Raw genomic sequence first — 21,519 nt, forward strand, 5'->3', positions numbered from 1 at the left:
AAATTACAGAGGGCACCTCTTAAGTTTGAATTATTACCTAACATTTGGGTCTTGCCCTTTTAGACCTAAATTCTGAGTGACACAATTTGTAACCTCGATTATGAAAGCTCCGCAAACAAGTCAACCCTTGCTTCATTTGACTTGTACACACTAGGCGAAAAATTTTCAGCAACACCACTACCTACGGATCCTCCTTCCAACTTTTGGTCGTTTATCACAATTTTCCAGAATCATGCAGGATGTAGACAACTTTGGAGGTGATTGTCGGCGATTACCATTTCGGAGGAAAACTCTGTTTCGCTTGCTTTCGTGATATGTTTCATTCAACTCAGAAAGTGAACAACGTTCGTCAAATTTTGCCGCCTTTTCATACCATCTCTTTCTTTAGATCTTACTGAAAATGTCCACATCACCCAGTCGGTTGAAGAATTTAGACAAAAAAAAAAATTCTTTCGTACGTGTTGGATACGAGATGATTAAAACGAACTCGGCGTTGAATTAAATGCATTTATTTATTTATTTAACTTTATTTATACACGGGTAAAACATCAGGACTTAAAGTAAATACTAAAATTACGTTAATTACATTGTTAAGATACTAATCTACTGCTAATTAAATCTAATAACCACAAAAGTGAAAACAATAACGAAGTGCCCGCTTGCCATGAATGCCGTGTGATTAATTTACTTATTTAAACCCCTGCAGCCGGATTTAAAACTAGTAAGATTTTGTGCTTGCCGCAGATTGGTAGGTAAGCTGTTCCACAGCACCGCACCACTATAGCTGAAACTGTTTTTTGTTTTAGAAAATTGGTGCGGGGGAGTTGAGCAGCTAGTTAGCCCTCACAATTCCTAAGAGAATTGGTAGATATTGCACTCCGATCAGTAAACATTGATTCGAGATAATCAGGGGCGAGACTATTAAGAGATTTATAGACGATTATGGCTGTTTTTAATTCTCGTTGAAGATTAAGTTTTTGCCAGCCAAGTCTAACAAAGAGATCATCTGCATTGGCATCACATGAAGAAGAGGTCAAAATACGCGCAGCGCGATTCTGTAGTTTATGTAGTTTAATGAAAAGAGATTTATCGCAATTCCGCCATACGACACTACAGTAGTCGAAATGAGGTTGAACTAAAGCATTATAGATGCATAGGAGTGTTTCAAAAGGAACAAAAGACCTGCTTCTCTTCAAGATGCCAATGCAGGAGGCAGTTTTTTAGAAATATGTTTGATATGTACGTTCGAAGTTAAGTTTTCATCAAAATATACTACAAGAGATTTCGTAAATTCTACTTGTTTATTATAATAAAGTTTCCATATAACGCGCGTTCTGATTGGCTGAAACAGCGTGCTTTATCAGAGAACAGAGCACGTGTTGATGACAGTAAGTTGGCTTCCAAATTTTTGCTTCGGAATTTTGACTAATTTGACCCAAATTAAACATCACCTGTGACTCAGACAAGCGCAGTGGAAGCGAGCTATTTTTCTGCAGTAAATATGGCTCACAGAGACCATTGTTAGCAACAGTAGTGTTAAAACTGTACTAAAATAACAAGTTTCGCTAGATTCCCGCCGACAAAACATGTACAGCTGTAGCGAAATAAACAAATTCTCAACCTAAACAGTGCTTCGATAAAGACATTTTATTTGTTGCGAAGGCAGAAATTATACTAAGAAGTAAAACAACGACAGAAAACAACAATTGAACTGTCTCTGTTTATGATGAGAAGCTTTATTTTTGTAAATTTACAATTAAAAATGCTCATTTGCGCAAACAACACTTACATGCAGTGTAGTAACGCTCGTTCTCCGGTCATCTCAGCGAAGTAAACCGACGAGCGGTCAGTGCAAAACTTGCTCTAATATTCTCTTCTGTGCTCGGAGTAGAACCAGTGGGAGCCGTTAAGTCCTTCTAACTTTTACGCTAGTTCGGGCAATCTTGCTGCATGCGGCTACAAGCCCTAAATAACTGTAGCTACTTTCCAATTCAACTCGGCATTTCCCATTTTCATCCACAAGCTTTGAGCTCCGCTTTTCGTAATTTCCACTGGAAAAGTGCTTGTTTTCATAGGCTACAATACGGCCGGATTCCTCTGGACTATAAACCTTTACCTGCCTTTAGATCCGTATTTAAAAAATTAACTTAAAAGCGAACTTTGAAGGCATCGTTCTTCTCTCGAAAGCCGCTCAAACTACTCGAAACTGAAAGCTTAGCTGAAGTCCAGTTTGTGATTGACAGCTGTCGCTTCGTTACCCAATCAAATTATGTGAACAGTTCTAACAAGGATTGTGATTGGCTTATTTTAGCGTGCTTTATCAGAGAACAGTGTACGGCTGGCGCCACTTTTACTCGTTTGGAAAATAAACTTTGGTTTGAAATTCAGCCGAATGCGTGGGGAAATTATCTGATTCTTCATCATAAAACAAATAAAGAAGCCTCGACTGTGCTCTGTTCTGTTGTAAAGCACTTAGGAAGCGGTAGAGCACTCAAGAAGTAGGAAAAAACACTCGACTACGTCTCGTGTTTTCCTCTACACTTCTTTCGTGTTCTACCGTTTCCTGCGTGCTTTACAACAGAACAGAGCAGAGTCGAGGCTTCTTTATTTGTTAAGCATTTTTGCAACAAGCATTTCTTTGGTGAAAACAAGTTTGCTCTGAATGTCTAAAAGGATTAGAGGGATCTTATTTTAAACATTAGTGTGAATCATTTTAGATGTCATAACGTAAACTGCCAAACTGTCACACGTATGCTGAACCTGGAAGGCATCTGAAGTATTGGAAAAAAACCGACCGTGTTGGGAGACACCTTGTCCGATCCGCTTAAGACATAGATGGTAAGTTGTACTGTTAAGTTTTTAAGTGATAACATAATCAAAGTGTAGATTATGCTCATGGCGGCAAAATAGTCAACAGACAATAGGCTGTTGAATAGTGATCCTAAACAATGCGTTTGTTTTTAATCCGGGTCAATACGCTAGCCAGAACATTTTTTCGCCTATAATTGCCTTGCTGGCATTTCAAATGTTACTCTTTACTGCTGGCTGGCTACTTGGCTAATTGCCATTTCTCTAGCTCGGTATTCAAAATTTTCATTATGTCTGGCTGGGAGTTTTATGAAATAAAGTCGGTCTTGCTAGCAGTGAAGAGTGGATATTTTTTTTCCCAGGAAAGTTAATTATTAATGGTAATTGACGTGGGAGCACAGAATCAGTGCTTGGGAAGTCACATCTTTAATTTCCAGTTTAAGTGTCGTTAGGTGCTCCTGCAGTGGTACGCTTTCAGGTCTTAATAATTATTTATTTTGAAAAGTAGGATATTTTATACTTACGGGACCCCACTTGTGCCTTTTCGCCAAACAAAGTGTAAATCTCCTTCGAGGTCCTCAAGCTGATTACAATTCCTTCTTCAATTTTTTTAAACTTCCCGGCGTGTTCTTGGTATTGACAGGTTCTGAGGGACTGCTAATACCTGCCAAGGTTGTTTCTGTGTTTTGGACACACAGTCATTTCTTTAACCTTGCTCGCATCGAGGTCAAATAGGCCAGCCCGAGCGAGAATTAGGTCGATCTCAGTGACATTCTCGCGTGACAAGTGACATCTGCGAAGGTGATTACTAATTTCTCCAACACATTCGCAGAGAAAAATTATATTTTCTTCGCCTGTATTTGGCCCGCAATGCTCGTTTAAGATCACAGAAAAAGAGCAAGTTTTCTTCACTGACATAATCTTGCTAGCATAACTGCTTCGCAAGCACTTTGTTTATCGATTATCCATTGATTTGCTCAGTTACGAAGTTTGTTGATACGGTCAGCGGCAGTTCTTGAAGCGAACAAACATGGCGACTGGTATTTCAAACGTAATTACTCGATTTACTTTTTACTTTTGACACTACCGGTGCATTCGTTAACCGGAGAAATTGTTGATTCGATTACCTACACTCATTTCACGGAACTAATTAGAAACATTGAATATTTTGAGATGACAGTCACACAAGACTGAGGAATCGAACCCTGCTTCCTGTGCTGGTCGTAACAATGGACTGATAGCCGAAAAAGTGAAAATCATGTCATGATGCCATGAACGTAAAGCGGTGGAAATTTAAAGGTGACATTTTAAATTTTCTTCCTTAGCTGTGATACCAGGTCATCTTCGTTTCTGAATAAGACAAAAAATTGAAATTTATGTACTTAGCGTAGTGGTCGTGCTACAGTGGAACCTCGATTTGACGAACCTCTATTTAACGAAGTCCTCGATATAACGAACGATATTCTACGTCCCGGCCAAAGTTACAGGAAAACGTATGGAATAGAACCTCGAAATAACGATCCTCGATATAACGAATTCTTCGATATAACGAACATAATCCGGAAGCCCAAACGTAAAATCTACCTCGATATAACGAATTACAATGTCAACACGCGACAGAAGGTAAACGCTGAACAGATCAACAGTCAACAAATCCTTGTACTCCAGATGGTAAGGAGACAGCAAACTTTCAGTCAACGGCTCATTATATGCCATAGACATTGGCACTATAGTATTTCGACATCAATTAACCTCTGCTCTATCTTCTTTGAAATCTGGAAATATTTGGTATTGCAACATAACAACACTAAAGCCCGTTTCCTAGTTTACGTAGACAATTTTCTGTATAACCTCCATGTTGCAACATTTTTAAATCCCTACTCAGAAAGTGCCGTTCTTTTGTAAGCAAAAGCTGCGTGTCTCCTCAAAAGTGAAAATAATTGATACTGAAAGCCACCATGCTTAATAAATTGCATCTCAAAACGCGGCACTTATGGGTGACGAAAATTGCATTGGATTGCGTGACAGAAGTCGTTTGTGTTACAAATCAATTATTAACTACCTCGATGTAACGAGCATTTTGGTCGTTTCTCCTCAAATTCGTTATATCGAGGATTTCGATATAACGTACCCTCGATTTAACGATTAAATTTGGCCGGTCCCCAGCGACTTCGTTAAATCGTATTTGCGCAGATGACCAGTTGGTGAATTTAAGACAATCTACTCCGTAGCTATCCTTTCATATACTCCAGTGCCAATAAATTTTATTCCATGGTTTCAAGGGTCTATCTTAATACTTTTCAGAACAATACAATAGATTCTCCGAATAAGTCAGAATTATGAGAAATATCGCTTTTCACTACGCCACTTGGCCCGCTTCTTGAAAATGGCGTTGACATTGTCCTGTTTAAGTGATTACAATGTTAGTAATTTTCCATACTCAGGTTTGATTTTGCCATTTGTTTTAAGTGCAATGATGTATCTAATGGTGGTGTAATTCTTATCTTCGTACGATAAATATACGCTCGGCAGCAAGCATCCCAATGAGGGCTAATTTCGGCTTCGTGAAAGGCCCAATTTGAGGGTTTCGGGTATCGATCACATTCTCCTCAAAATCTCGACTATTATCAAGAATAAAAACCAAAGAAATGTATTTTCTTTTACCTTATATAAACCTCGTTTCGTGGAGAAATTTTGAAGGAAATCGAAACTTTGATCCGAATCAAGTGGTCGATTCTTAGGCGGATGTAGGGTGCGTAACATGTTATGTTGAGTGTGTGACTATGAGCTCCCGTGCCGCAATGTATGCTGGGATTTGGTTTTAGAGAGTGAAAAACATGTGCTCGGAGATTATACCAAAAGTACGGAGTTTGTGCTTTAATAAAACGTTGTTTTCGTCTGAGTTAAGGGTGTAACACGGACAGCCTCTTAATTCAGAACCACTGTCTTGGTAGCAATTGCATCTCACCAAATCATTGGTTGTGAATCACTTATTTTCTTCTGCTTCCGTTTGGCGAAAATTCTGCGAGATCAACGCATTAAAAGGTACTTAATTTTTTTTTTTTTAATTGAAATTTAAATATTTTTCAGTGTTTCCATGAAAACAAAATCCTTAAAGCTCACGTAAGTTTTAACTAGGTGTTTAAAAATTCATCTGGCAGAAATTTCCGTCATTGTCACATATAAAGTACCTTTTACGTATGGCTATTAAGCAGGGAAATACTACTCTTAAGCAGTCATTGCTTGTATCCTGATGATTCTGTAGAAATGAGTGACGTCACTTTGTCACGTGATAAATCCTATTAAGCTACTCATTTAGCATTGCTATCATACATAACATGAAACTAGAGTAATTGCAGTTTTCCAAAATGTATGTATTACTCTCCCTGAATCGTACCGAAATGTTATTTTTTGGGGTCCTGGCCCGTGGACTATTTTGTCTTAGCATGGATACAAATTTGCCTTTTAGAATCAAAGCTTGACAGCTAAGCGTAGGACAATCTGCTTGCTAATTATGAGACAGCCAAGAAACTTTGCCAAGACATTCGTAAAGGAATGAAAAGAATTGGTCTTCCTAGGCACAGGTAGATCCCTAAATTAAAACTCAATTCAGCAGTCTTCTTTGCTGTACAGTTATTGTGTAACTGAGGATAAGGCCTGTTATCAAATACTAAAAGACTTAGATATTTTTATATAAAATGCAATCTACAATGTGGGCCAAGTACATTGCGGCCTTGACATTTTAATGGGGTTTTAATTCATGGACCTTAAAGCTAGAATTGTATACCTTTTGGGTGTAACAGTAATCTGTTGCTTTTTGAGACATATCTACCTCTACGTTTAAAGACAGGACAGGAGACTGAGGACTCCAAGTATTTTCTTGTTTCTAGCATTGCTTCTGCCATGTTTTTCTGTCACATCCCTGGCTGTTTTAATATATGGACAGCTCTAACAAGAAAAGTAGCTTGTTAATTTTAAGTTTATACCCATGTTCAATGCAATGACCAACTTCGCGAGTCAGAGTTTTTTCTATTAAAAGCCATAATGGAATAGGGCTTTTTGACAAGAGACTTGATTTGTTATTGACCTTTCAAATTCCAGTTGTAATATTACTAATAAAACCAGAAAATGTTGCATGATCACATTGTTTGGAATCTATTTTACTACAGTCCCTTGACATCTAAACTTCTGTTGCCGGTCCAGGTGTTTCAAGTGATAAACAAATGGCCCAGATACGAATGACGGAATATTTAATTTTATGATCAACTACTTAGATCTTCAAAGCAGATTTCATTATGCCACAAGTTACTCTTTATCTCACATTGTGGAGAAAGTGATGCGGTGTCTCAATGAGTGTTTGGGTGATGGAAGGTCCATGCCTGTACCTCATACGTCAATTGTAGATGATGGCAAATTTAGACTGACTGAGCTAAATAATGATAACTTACAGAGATTACAGAACGAAGAGGAGAAGAAGATTGCAAAGGATTGTGCTGAGGAGGTAAAGAAACGGTTCCAGGGAAAACGATGAATAGGAACATCCGTACATGCTTTCAGTCCTTGGTATGAAGATTATAGAAAGTTCTTCTTTGATGATCAATATATGATTAACTGTACAAGTGCAAGTTCTGCAGTGTTACTTGAAAAGTGTGTAGGCAAGAATTATTTTATGTTTGTGAGAAATTTTTTGATGACTACTACTTTCTTTATGACCATGAATTTGAAGAAATAAGAACTGGGTGTCAGACAAAGAATGGCAGAATCTGTGCATTTCACTCATCAATTAAGAATACAGAAGTGTTTTCTGATGGGTGGAGTGGGATACCATTAGCTCTTGTTCAGCCACCAGTCCCAGACTATTCTTAAGAAGCGGAATTCCACTATGCATTACCTATTATTATTATATCTCTCAGTTTGTACGCACGCTGTGATTGGTCAATATAGCGGGCCGTACTCTCCTGTACGGCCCGCTTAGATTTAAAGTTGGTTTTGTTGCCAAACTGTTTCGTGATTCATCGATAAGTGTTCTTAACTTTTATAGCAAGTGAAAGTTTAAAACTTTCTTATACTCTAAATTATGTAATAAAGCGTGCGAACGACTTAAAAACTGTTTCCAACTGACTCGTTTTGCTTTCAAGGTGCGTCAGAAATTTAAAGCCTTTCCGAGTTCGCGTGAACAGAAATCGTTTCCGAACCCGTCAGACACACAGTAGCGATATAATAAATATCTTACTGACCTCGCCTTCTCGGTCCGTACTGAAAGTTACGGATCCTGGTTTTTTCCCCTTCGGTTTATGACACGCGGTCCGTAACTTACAGTACGGACCTCGAACTGGTTAGTAAGAGGTATACTTTTCCTCCGGAGAAATAACAGAGAAGTTTGGCCTTAAGAAAGAGCATGTTTAGGGTGCCTGGAACAGAAAGAGATGACTTCTGTCCACGAAAACAGCTAGCAGAGCTTATTTCCTCTTGTGGCCAACCAGACTTACAGCTACGGGATGAGAACTGTACAGACGAACCAGGGTCTGTCCATTCGGTTGTAGATGCAAGTAACACTCTTGCCAAGATGCTAGCAAATGTAAATGAGTTTGTCCTAAAATATACAGGTGAAGATTTCAGAAAAGCAGTGGCGAATGAGATAAAATTGCGCCATAATGCACAAGTTAAGGCATTCATTTCTAGAATAGCCAATGCAAGTGCCCGAGCAACTGAAAAGGAAAAAACATATGATGATTTAGACTGGGAGAAGCTAATCTGCACCAATAAACTGCGGAATCTTTATGTTTCTCAACTTGACCTGTATCTGCTCAGAAATTTTAAACTTTCACGTAAGGACTGTGAAAAGAAGCAGTTTACTAAGGTTAATAAGATTGAGGAGATCAAGAAGCACTTTTATTCCTTTCAAAGTGTTGGCAGGAAGTAAAGACCACAGCAAGCCGCTCATCAGAAAATGCATGTGGCTCTGGATAAGAAGAGTGAAATCGATTGCTCACCTTTTATGTTGAATGTCCTCCTCTGGGGTGGTACAATGACAGTGCCATGTCAAGGCCAGGTGATTCTTGTGAATACAAGCCCCATCGACAACTTCTTGTTGATCTTCTATGTCCTGAAGAAGAAGCATGGCAATTTCTTTCAATATATGCAGACATCATCAGAACCGTATTGCACAACCCTTATCAGAATTGGCCACATGTTGACAATGACGGCTTCGCTGAAGGGAAGTGTGAATGGATGAAGCTGTTTCCTGGCCGACTTAATGTAACACAGACAGCCCAAGTTGATCTTTGGGGGAATGAGGAAGACCTTTTTGTGTCTAGACTTTATTCTTCTTTGGAGACAGCATAAAGCTACCAACAGGACGTGACATTATCTCCAGCAAGCAATATAATTTAGAACGCACACTTTATTTACTGGCGATCAACAACTGTGGCTCATTGTGGTTAAAACTGAAATAGACACGAACAGAACAAACATAAACAAAGCAAGAAAGTAACAGACTTACATTTGTAATGCGATGCTGGGCTATAACTGGCTGAGATGCCGCTGTGATAAGACAACAACTGCACTAGATGCTTCGATTTCACTACTGTACTCCGATCCGCATTGCGAGAACTAAAAAAGAGCGCTGCTCACAGGCTATTTGAATAAATTACGTAACGATACAAGCGCCACATTCCAACACGTTGCACGATACAATACGAAATATACGCTCTAATTAACCGAACGCATATTAACACCATTTTGAGGCGTTTCGATCTTACACAGCATATACCAGCAACTACCAATCACGCCATTGTCCAGCTAGAACCAAGAGAGTTACAACACAGTTGTACATTTATTTAATCATTTTCTAAAGCATGCACGTAATTGTTTAATTTATCTATGATTTTTTTTCTGTAATTCCCACATTCATTAATAACTCACGAAAAGAAAACACCACTTTGGGAAATTACTACTGTACGGGAAATCACCACAGTGTAGGAGGTTTGCAAATGTGATCCTATTTATCAGAAAACCTGGTGGATTTTTGCTTAGAATTTCTCCAAGAATTGTTGAATGATTTGAGAAGCTATCGAGTGTTTCATCAGGTATCCAAACACCTCAAAGTCATTAAAAATAGAAACCCAGCTGCTCCTAATTTAGTATTAGTGTTTTCCCAATGAACACTCCTCGTATTTTATGTATTACATTGAATTTAGAATATTTTATATGGGGGCATTGTTTTAACACTGAGTAATTAAGCAATAAAGCTTCATGTCACAATCCATTTCTTTAATTTAATAGTAAACCTGGAATCCCACCACGATTCCTTCAGGAGTCTTTGACCCAGTGAATGTTCTCTGATCAGTATAGACAACTCAGTGTGGCCACAGGATAAACGTAGTCCCTCCGGGTGCAAATGATTTCCTTGGCACTTGTTTTGTACAGAATTAAACGCATTGTATTGTTCACTTTTTTGAGGTCATTTGACACTTAAGTGTACATTCACGAGTTAACAGTGTTTTCATTGTTTCTACGGGCAGACCGTTCAGGCTTATTGCGGTGGGAAACGAAATAACACCAAGCGAACATTTCTTAGGGGGACTCCACCATTCCTACTATTATCCTCGGACATCTTTGCCCGTCAGGGAATTATAAATGAAGCCAATCAGCCTCCAGACAGAGTTGAATTGTCGAATGAATGGTGGGTGTTGTAAGTTTTCCGTTTGCGTTGTTTTTATGTCAGAGTTGTGTGGTATAAAGAAGCAATGCACGTTAAGCAGCACGTTACAGAACAATATAATGCTTTTTTCAAACAGTTACCGCCTATGTGGTTTGACTTTCTCGAGGAGAGGTCATTATAATGGGGCCACATTGATAAATAGAGTTTGGCACCACAATGATGGCCTCTGGGAGAGAAATTGTAAGGGAAGTGCATTGGGAAACCTGCCACACCAAGTGGCTTCTTGTTATCACATTCTGAGTACGTTTGTGAAAAGCTGTTGTAAAGGCAAGTCTGTGTCCTTTGTTATGATGTAAATGAACTTCTCATACTATAATGTATTACATATATAGATGTAGCCAAGCATAAAAGCGAGCTCCTGATTACAATAAGTTAACCATAAAGGAAAAAAGTATTTGTTTTTCTTGGGCCAGAAACTTAACAACTGATCCATTGTGAGCGTGTGGTTTCACTATTTTTTCTCCGTAAAACTCAACCAAAAAAGCATACCCAAGGTTGTAGCAATATATCAGGGACTTTCAAAGGGATGATTGTGCAAGGAATACCTTAGAAGAAAAGCGTGCTTAAAATTTGCCATTGAACGTACCAATTCCTTCTATTACCCAAGAGTAATAACCTGACTTGAACCTGTGATCCGTTCGAAAACCAGTGCAAACATGTGCACTCGATAAGCTCTAAAACTGAGCCCGCGAAATTTTAACATGATAATGGTCAGCGGATACTTTGTTTTGACAGCTGTGAATTGACTAAAACATGGATGTCCAATATCAAAGATGTACAGATCACTATAAACCAGGGCTTCATGCCTTGGATGACCTATTTAATAGCTGGAGTATGGCCGCCATGTTGCGCTATGTCGCCGTCGTCGTCGTCGTGCGTACGCGCCCACGAGCAATACCCCTCGCCATGATAACCATGAGAAAAGCAATTTATTGGTTCCGATGAGTATGGTGCTCTGCTATTAATTTTATATTTATAAAATTAATGTAGATGAAACGCAAACTCCAAGTTCAGTTGAAACTCAAGTCTATATGTAAAAAAAGCCAAAACTTCTGAACGGCAAGATTGTGCCTAGCATTGGAAACCTAAAGAATATCCTCAGTTTTCCTTAGTTTTTCTTCATACATGTCGAACTCACAATCTGAGTCATTCTCTTTATAAAAAGACAACTGTCATGTAAGAAGTGTATCTAATATTCAAGAATAACAGTAAATGATAATTAAATAACCCTAAACAATCTTAAAAACATCTTAATAAATGATAAACCATTGATATTTTGGCAGTAAAGCAAAAAGACTATGTGTGACGTAAGAAGTATTTATATGAAGCCTGTTCCAGACATTCAGAGTGTGGGGAGGCCAAGATTAACATTGCGGCAGAAGAGAATCCCGCCCCAACCCCTCCCCCCACCCCCCTATCCCTCCCTACAAAAAAAAAAAGTTCGTCCGGAGGACCTGACCCCTAAAAGAAATCCTACAGAGGCAGTAGACGTGAAAGGAAAAAAAAAAAAAAAAAAAAATCCTCCACTTTTCTAGTGGTCCATTCCTAAAGTCACTTTCATCCTATTTACGACAGTGACGCTTAATATTATCTTTACCTTCGGAATTTCCAATTTGTCTTCATCTTTTCAGGACACATATCGGTCTAAAAACCTGCTCAAAAAAAGATATTATGATCTAGGTTATACTCTCTTCCTTAAATTAAATGTGTAAACTCGGGATAGGAAAGGAAAGGAAAGGAAATGCGAAAACCTAGCGGTCGTGGTCATTTCACGCTGTTGTTTTGCAGAGGACGGCTACGAACTCTGCAAATTTATAAAAACCCATGTTTTATCAGAGTATAAAACACAGAAAAAGCGTGTTTTATTGTTTTACGCAACGTTACCTCAATATAGCAAATAAAGAAGCCTAAGCCGTGTGTTATACTGTGATGAACCATTCCGGACATTTAAGAACACTCACGAAATGTAGAAAACACTCGCCTGCGGCTCTCGTTACTCGGGCTTCCGTAGGAAAGCCCGAGCCTTAAAATGCTAGCGTTTTGGTCGCCAAAAGGGGGTTCATGGTCCCAGGCGTTCCATGCGTAGACCATGGAAACTGGGGATGAGAAACGCGACATTGCTCGCTCTTCGTGACAGAATGCGGTGTTTTGCGAAGAAAGTTTTGGCGAGAATCGCGCCTTACACGTTCATGTCACATACAAAGATGTCGATCATTTTCAGAAAGGGTCGGTTCACGAATTATATTGCTTGAAAGCCAGCCAGGTAAGCAAAGTTCACGCTCGAAACGTTCTCGTGAGATAACAATTAACTGAGCCGATTGCGGTATGAGTTCAATCTACGAAAACACTGGCAAAAAATAGGCAGTCAATGACGGTATGTGGCTACTGCTGTTATTACTTAGAACATTACAGTAAAACGAATCATATTGCAATAAAACGAGCTAAATACGAAAACGTTTTTGGACTCGTAGCTCATTAAAAACATGTGACTTGTTTCTTGCACCGCGCAAAATATGTCGATCTCCAATGTTGTAAAGATAAGACTTTCGGTAACTTAAGTTAAATATCTTACCTCCAAGTTAGTTGGCTTTCAAGTAGGGTGCAGGCAAAAAAAAAAAAATAAATAAAATAAATAACGTGTGAATTTGGAGGCACATTGTGCGGGAGAATTAAACCTTCGATTGTTCGGGGAATTGTGCGGGATTATTGACGAACCAATGTTCTTGCTAAGTCCTAAGGAAAATCTGCATTGACGATAGTTTAGCCAGTTATTTCACTAGTAGTTTAAATATATTTAGCAGTCTTTATTAGCAATCGCCAATTCTTTTAGAAAACTGTGTCTGACTGCAAAAGAAAATCATGTTGCGTGACTTGAAATATACGAGCATGAAACCAAAATAAATAGCAAAACAGAATGCCACATCTTCCCTTATAAATGAGAGTCCTTTTTAAAAGATACTCTTGCCTTGATTCAATAAAAATGTGTAGCTTGAATATTTCTTCATAAACTGCCTTAAGGGTCGCAAATTCTTGGAAGTTATCCGCAAAATACACAACTTGAAAGTTTATGCAAATTATGTGCAATGCAATTTGAGCCTAGTCACAGGACTGTTGTTTTCGCGAAGGAGGTTATCATGATTCGTTTTGGCTCTCTCGAAAGGGATTATTCGCTCTCCAAAGAAGATATGACTCTTGAAAAGGGTTTAAGATCGCAACACGGCAAAGATGTTCAGCTATACAATTTACTCGGATCGCCGAGACCAGTAAACAAACTTCGTACAATTTCTGCTAGCATGTTCAAAGTAATCGCCATAAGTTGTAAAAAGACCTCGAAAATTCTTTGCAAACAACTTCTCCATCAATGCGTAGACAGCTGTGCTTCATTCTTGAACCAAAATGGTTTAAACTCACAACTTGCAATAGGATGAGGAGGATACTAAACGAAGCAACTTGAATAGTAAATATCTAAGCGGAACTCTTGTGCTAAGGCCCGTTCCAAACGCCGCTCCATTCATGCGCCGAACCTAACTGATGAGTTAAGTACGGCAGAAGAGCGGCGTTTGAATCAGTTTGGTTCGGCAGCTTAGGTTTGGTGCGGCAAACAACATTACATTCGGCAGGGTCTGTCGCACTATGCGACGTTGGAGCGGCAGCTGATGCATACGGCGTTCTCCTCATGTGTCGAACCTACTGCATAAATTACTGTAATTTATTTTTCCTATAACGGGACTCGTGATTGGCTCAAAATTGAGTGGCGTGACCAGTCATGCATGAAGCTCAAAGTCGTCGATAAAAATAAAGACAACAAAATACCAGTATGTTTTCGATTTATGAGAAACGGGACTGTATGAGCGAGTTTCTTGAGCGCAAATTCATTTTTTGCTTTTTCGTCGTGATAATAGCCCAGCTTATTAGATTTCCCTTTGACAAGTCGATTTAACCGGGAGAAAACCTGTCTTAATACAAACACTGAACCTTGAGTTTGAATTTGCTTCCCTAAATATTGCTATAACACCATGATAACATCGAAATGTTAATCAAGGCTTTTCTATCTGGAAAGAGTTCTTGAATTCAGAACGCATAATTTCTCTTCCCGAATTGAATTCGACGCAAGTACGCCGTCTGAACCAGCCGTCGCTCCAAAGTCGCTCTAAAGTCGAACTTAATCAAGTTTGGTTCGGCACATGAGTGGAGCGGCGCTTGGACCGGGCCTAAAATATCCTGATTCTTTAGTTTGCTTTTATTGCGTCCAATACGCGTTTTCGTAATGTATAATTTGATATTGTGGTACGAAGCCCGAGTAAACGCTCTTAGAGCGTTTAGTTTTCTATATTTTCCTCGTGTTCTCAAATGCCCATCGTGTTTTATCGAAGTGTAAAACACGGCTTAGGCTTCGTTATTTGTTAAATACATGTCATCGGTAATTTTGAATAGAAAATGTGATTACCTTCGTAACCAAAGGAAAATTTTTCCTCTCTGATCAACTTTAAGTTTGATTACATGTAACAGATAATCAGAAGTTTTTCAGCACAGTTTGTTTGTAGCTGTTGAACACCAAAAGCTCTCCACCCACTGGAAAAATATCTCTAGGCAAACGCTGCTTGTGAAGTCTACTGCGGGCGGAAGTTCTGTTCAGTCTTCAAATAGAGCTGTAAACTGAAACTGCATCTAAAGATGACAACAACTGCAAGTATAGAGGACTTGGCTTAACTGTCCGGAAAAACAAATAAATTTACGGACGTCTCCCAGAATGTACACAAGGATAATGTTGCTAACGTTTTATAGCTAAATTATAAACGCCTTCCAAACTAAAATGTGGTGTTCCAATTTGATAAAATTCAGAGTAAATACTAAGAACCACTTCAAAAATGGCTACTTTTTCGGTGTAAAATAAAAACCTTTCTCGGAGAAAAGTTATATTTACGTTGCAGGCTTGGAAGTTCCGTTGGAAATGAGTGCAAAATTGGCCTAAAGTGAAACGTGGAGCTTAGACGGAAGTCTTTGATTGCCATTTAATTCCAAAGACGATTTTTGCAATATACTAAGAATCTTAAACTGGTGTTAAAACTCAGAGGAAAAGTTTCCCTGTTTGCAAGGAATTAAAAAATTCTTCCAAGCAATTTCCTATTCTTTATTTGAACTGAAATGTAATGTTTAAGTCACGCATAAGACACCAAATTATTTTTTTGAATTTCTTGTCTCGAGAGGTACCTCCATAGAAAACGATTCAAAATTTCTGATCCCCAAACAACACGAGAGGATTCAAAATTTCAAATCCCCCAAAGAACACTAGAAAGGGTTCAGAATTTCTGATCTCCCAAAGAACATTAGAAAAGGTTCAGAATTCCTGATCCCCCGAAGAACACTAAAAAGGGTTCAGAATTTCTGATCCCCCAAAGAACACTAGAAAGGGTTCAGAATTTCTGATCCCCTAAAGAACTCTAGAGAGGGTTCAGAATTTCTGATCCCCCAAAGAACACAGGAGAAGATTCAGAATTTCTGATCCCCTGCAAAGCCAATGCTACATCCAATGTAGCCACATTAAATCATAACATTGAAGACAGGGTTTAGATCTTGCTGCCTGCCTGAACAATGTCTAATCAAAATATTTTTTTCTTGATAACAATATTCAATTAGAAATTTTATGCAAATATAGCATAATTCTTAACAGATTCCATACACTCAGATTATACTGAGAGAGTGATGAAGAACAAGTTTCTTCACAGCAGTCTATTAATATAAGTAGCTGTAAACATCACACATTGTATTACAATGATCTATGCACTTCAAAATTACAGTAGCTGTAAGTCTAAAAAAACAATATCAAACAGTACCTAAGAGGATAGGAAAGTTCAGAATTGACCAAAAAAGTGAGATTACTCAAACTGCACAACTGTAGGCATAAATGCAGACTCCACTTTCTCTGTCAGAATTAGCTCACCTTGTGTGAAGGAAAATTTTCTAACAATTTCTGTTTAACATGGAAACAAGGCACCTCACTGTTATCAAACAAAAAGAGCGTTCAGGAACACTACAGTACATTACAGGGATGACAATTAAAGACTGCAATTTACATGAACATTTAAATTTGCAGTTGATACATTTAAGTGGGTCAATGTACTCTACATACATGTATACAGTGTCCTCCAAAAACCTGTTGTCATATAGCAGTGGCCATGGACTTTAGCTTTGCCCAACATGTTTTTACATCTTCAGTCTAACTTTTTGAGTGGGCTACCAGTTCATTCACAATTCAGTTACGCAACCAGTTTAACCATGCTCAAAGGAGAAGGGTGTGGGTAAAATTGTTTTTATAAAGACCTGACAGATATGGATGTAAGTATTGTAGCTAATGCTACAAGCAATTCTATTCTTTCTTTTTTAATTTGGCACACTCATCTTGGAGATGTTTCCTGGTAGCTGGCAACAGTTTGCTGTCCTCAGTTAAAGAAGCCCTCCCAAAAACGATCATATCTTATTACTAGTTTATTACTGACTTCATGCTACTTGCAACTATCTCATTCCTGGTTGACGGATGAAAATCTCTATCTTTTTTCTACCCAACAGGTTTTGTAGATAGAGGATAGCTATCTTTGGCATGGCTTAAAGTTAACTAATATCTATCCATCAGATAGTTAGGAAATAGATAGACTAGCTAAAAACTAGCTTCCTGTATAGATATTCAACAGATACTTAGATGGCCTAGCTATCCACTAACTTGTCTATCCAAAAACCACCACTACTGTACTAAGCCAAAAACTAGGCTATCTGAAGACTAGTCCTTATATTGAACAATAAAACACTATCCTATCTGAAACCTACCTCTGCTGTAGTTAGTAAAAAGATAGCCTATCTGAAAACTACCCATCCTCATATCGCACTGTGATAACCTACCCAAAAGCCAGAGATAGGAGGACAAAATCTGGCTGGAAATGAGTTTCCATTATGTTGCGATTTATTACAAAACTTACTTAAATTTAACATATATCTTTCAAAAATCCTGTTTGAAACACTTCTCAGCTACTTAAATTGGAGTCTAGTAAATGTTTACATTCTTCAGTAAATTTTCATGAAATGTAAACAGATTTCATGACCGGAAAAGCACAAAATATTCTTGAAATGAATTTCAAATTTCAATTACATTAATTTCTTCATGAAAGTATTTTTTTCAATTAATTTTATCCATGAATCATGTGTTTTTCAAATTATGGTAAGCCTTATCTACAAATTTCTGGAAGTGGTTAAAAGTAATTTTCCGTAACCTAGCTGTGAATTATATCTGCTGTTCTAAATAACCTCTATTTGCATAACGAAATGCCAAATTATAAAAAAACCTTTGAAGTACTGCCCAGTTAAAGAGAACTTCAACCAGCCTAATGAAAATAACATCAGTCTTTTGCAACTCAAGTAATAAGTGGCAAACAAAAGGTCTTGATGATGTAATATGCACATCTAACATAACCTCAAGAGCAACACCATCAACCTGAAAATCAAAAAGGTGAAGGATGTTGCTTTTTGATATCTTGTGTTTTAGTTGTTGTATAATAAATACATGTATGCCCTCTTGATCCTAGAGAAGATATACACTAGCTATATGAAGTATATGTAAACTACATGAGAGAGCTCACATTTATTGCACTTATTGTACTTTTACAATGAATGATTTTCCCAACGCGAAATTGTTCGTATATTGTTGTGTTGAATACAGTTGCTTTCATAACTCCTTTAGGAAATGAACATTTGCATTCACGAAATCAACAAGACTTAACAGTGTGTTAAAGCATCTGCATCTTCTGTAATCTTCCACGATCAATTTAACCGGCCAGAGCGTTTCCAGTATTTCAAGAACCTTCACAAATTATGTAAGAAAATCAGTTTACCTTGGAAAGCTGCAGGGACCATAAGCTTTCTGTAAACCTGACGAGTGTAAGAGAAACCGCCAGCTGCTGGCAAATAGTTTGATTGCCACACTGTTTTGCCGACGAAACTTCATACTTTTCTACCTTTACTGGGATTTGACTCAACTGGAATAACAACGGACATCTGTAAACAATTTGTGACTGCTTTCCAACGTAGAGCAAGGCTATAAAATAACAGAGAGCTTTGTTATCGAATCCTAACAACATTCACCACGATCTTTGCCCGCCATTTTGGTGTTTCCGTCCGATCCCATAATCCTTCGGTGAATCTGATAAATGAATACTTTTGACCAGCAGATTCGCTTTCCAAAGGAGTCGGTTATTTGCGCGCAATTTCGAATCCAACATTGTCAATAGCAGCAAGAAACATGGAATGATTTGTCCAAGTTTAAATGAGTATCTTGATTGCTTCGGTGAAAGAAAGGTAAGTCGCAGAAAAGTAAGTATATCATAATTGTTTCGAATTGTTGCTCAACATTAAAGTTAGCTGCTCAATCTTTGAATCGAAATCAATGTTGTGGCTGAAGAAATTTCGTTGTTATATTTATTTCGCGATCACTGAAACACAAGAAAAACGTTTGTTCTCCTGATTTTATTAGCACCCGTAACGAGGAAATTATTCACACGCATTTCCTATGTATGAAATGCTTGCATAATAGCTGGTTAGTGTGCTTTTCGAAGAGGTAACTTAAAGTTTACACTGAATTGATTTGAAGCTACAGATCACGCTCGATACACTTCACTACCGCATTGCCTACATACTGCTCTTTATTCTTTACAAAAGAACACACTCCCGATCAATTGATTAATGAATCCAATTTTAATTCTATCGCTATTTATAAAAATATTTAGCTTCAATTACTTCATTGCAGAGCAGAGGGAAAAAAAAAAGGCAAGAATAGCGGCCGTCAATCCGAAACGAACACATTAAAGCAGAAAACGGAGGTGGGGCAGACGGCAGCTGAGTCCTGATTAAAATTCTTGTTATCTTTGATGTGAACTTTAAATAACAGCTTGTAATTCTGGAGCCTAAATTCATATCTTTTTGAATTGAAAATAAAACCTTTCACTGTCCGGCATGAAACTGCAATTTTTGTCTCGATCCTTTGGCGTGGTTTTAAATCGTTATAAATAATGACCTATCTGTAAATATTTCATTTATGTACTTTTCTGATGTCCTTTGCTCTGTGATCCATTTTGTCTGTAATGTGTTTAAAGTTACTATCCAGTCGTTACTTTTTAGCTATCAGACATCTAGTTAATTTCTTGTGAATTATAAATAGACGGCTATTTCTGTCCTGTCACCTGATAAGGGGGATCAGAAATTCTGAATCCTTTTAAGAATTATAGGTAGATGACCGTTTTGTTCTGATAAGTTATGCACTGGGGGATCAGAATTTTTGAATCCCTTTAAGTCATGTGGGATCAGAAATTCTGAATTGTTGTAGAATTATAAATCGACAACTCTTTCTATCATGTTAGCTGATTTGGTGGGGGAGGGGGATCAGAAATTCACAATACTTTTAGAACCATGAACAGATAGCCGTTTTTGTCCCGTGAAGTGATGGGGATCAGAAATTCTGAATGCATTTAGAATTATAAGTAGATGACTGTTTTGTTCTGACGGGTTGTGGACTGGGGATCAGTTTTTTGAATCTATTAAAGTCTTTGGGGATCAGAAATTCTGAATCCTTTTAGAATCATAGATAGATGACCGTTTTATTCTGATAAGTTGTGGGCCGGGAGATCAGAAAATCTGAATCTCTCAAAAAAGGAAAGCGCGATGGGTGCACGATCTTTTTTACATTAAATTGTACATTTTGGTGAAATTGGATGTATCGTCCCTGGCGGACTCAACTGGACACTTCTTTTTCTCCTTCCAATAAGCCAAAACCTTTCGGAAACACAAACTTTTTCGGCATCAAATACCAGTACCCTTCGGAATTGTTCCAAATTGGAATGCCACATTTTAGTTTGGAAGGCGTTTATATTGAAAAACCATTTTTCTATGTCTTGTAATTATTACATTGCAAAGGGAACGAACAAATATCAGGAAACAAATTATTTAAGCTCAAGTAAAAACTCCCCACTGGATTCCCTACCATAAAATACGACACGTCTTTTGTTTAAAATCAATGTTTTTAATCGGACGTTTCCCAGTACTTTCCTAAATTGGTAATATCATAATTACTTAGATATATTTGCAAATAGGTTTTTCGGCAGCTGTTAATTGTTTTTCTTGTTTACCAAAATATTTCATAACATACGACATATTTATCTTATTTCCGACTTGAGTTTCATCTAAGGCATCGTTAACAGATACACTGATGTCCTCGGTAAAGCCTGGTTCTCATATCCCGCCGACCTACCTGCCACGTAGTCGCCGGTTATAACTGACAACGTTCTGCGATCTGTTCCAGTGGGTTCCCGGCGCATCTGCGATGGATCGCCGACGTACTCAAATTTGCGCGAAATGCAAATCGAATTGCGCAATTTTCAACCATTTTACCTGTAAATATGGATCGAATCGTCTTACTGGAGTACGTTGCGTCCGCAGGTGATGTTCACATAAAATATTTTCATCGCGGACAACCGCCGGCTTGCCTGCGAAGTTGAACTCAGCTCAACTTCGCAGACAAGCCGGCGGTCAATACCTGGGATGGATTATGATTCGGCGATAAATGTTCTCATATGGCGTAACGGTGTCCCAGGCCGTGCCGGCGATTATGTCCCAGGTATGTCGGCGGCATATGAGAACCAGGCTTAACAGCAACCATGTCTGCATGGTCCTGCCCACTTAAAAAAGGTTTTGTTTTCCATTGTTTCAAATCGTATATTTTGAAGGCGGTGTCCGTTGACAAAATTGACACAAACCAGCGTTTTGTAGTGTAGCGATAACTTGTGAACTATAACTGCTTAAACCTTAGGTGTATGAAAAATGGTGAGATATATATACATATTTTAAGTTTTTCATTTTGATCAAAAAATTTCAATGAGTAGATATTTTCATCAAAACCTTTTTCTACCCTGGCGAAATTTAAACAGTCATGCGCTGTTTGCAAAGTCTAC

General features: G+C 38.2%; 1 pseudogene; it reads right to left on the minus strand.

Annotated features, from left to right (window-relative positions):
• Nucleotides 1-506: 506 nt before the first annotated feature.
• Nucleotides 507-3,510, minus strand: LOC145502073 (uncharacterized; annotated as a pseudogene).
• Between the last annotated feature and the right edge of the window lie 18,009 nt (nucleotides 3,511-21,519).

This window comes from Orbicella franksi, chromosome 11, assembly GCF_964199315.1.
Source record: "Orbicella franksi chromosome 11, jaOrbFran1.1, whole genome shotgun sequence".
Classification (NCBI taxonomy): Eukaryota; Metazoa; Cnidaria; class Anthozoa; order Scleractinia; family Merulinidae; genus Orbicella; species Orbicella franksi.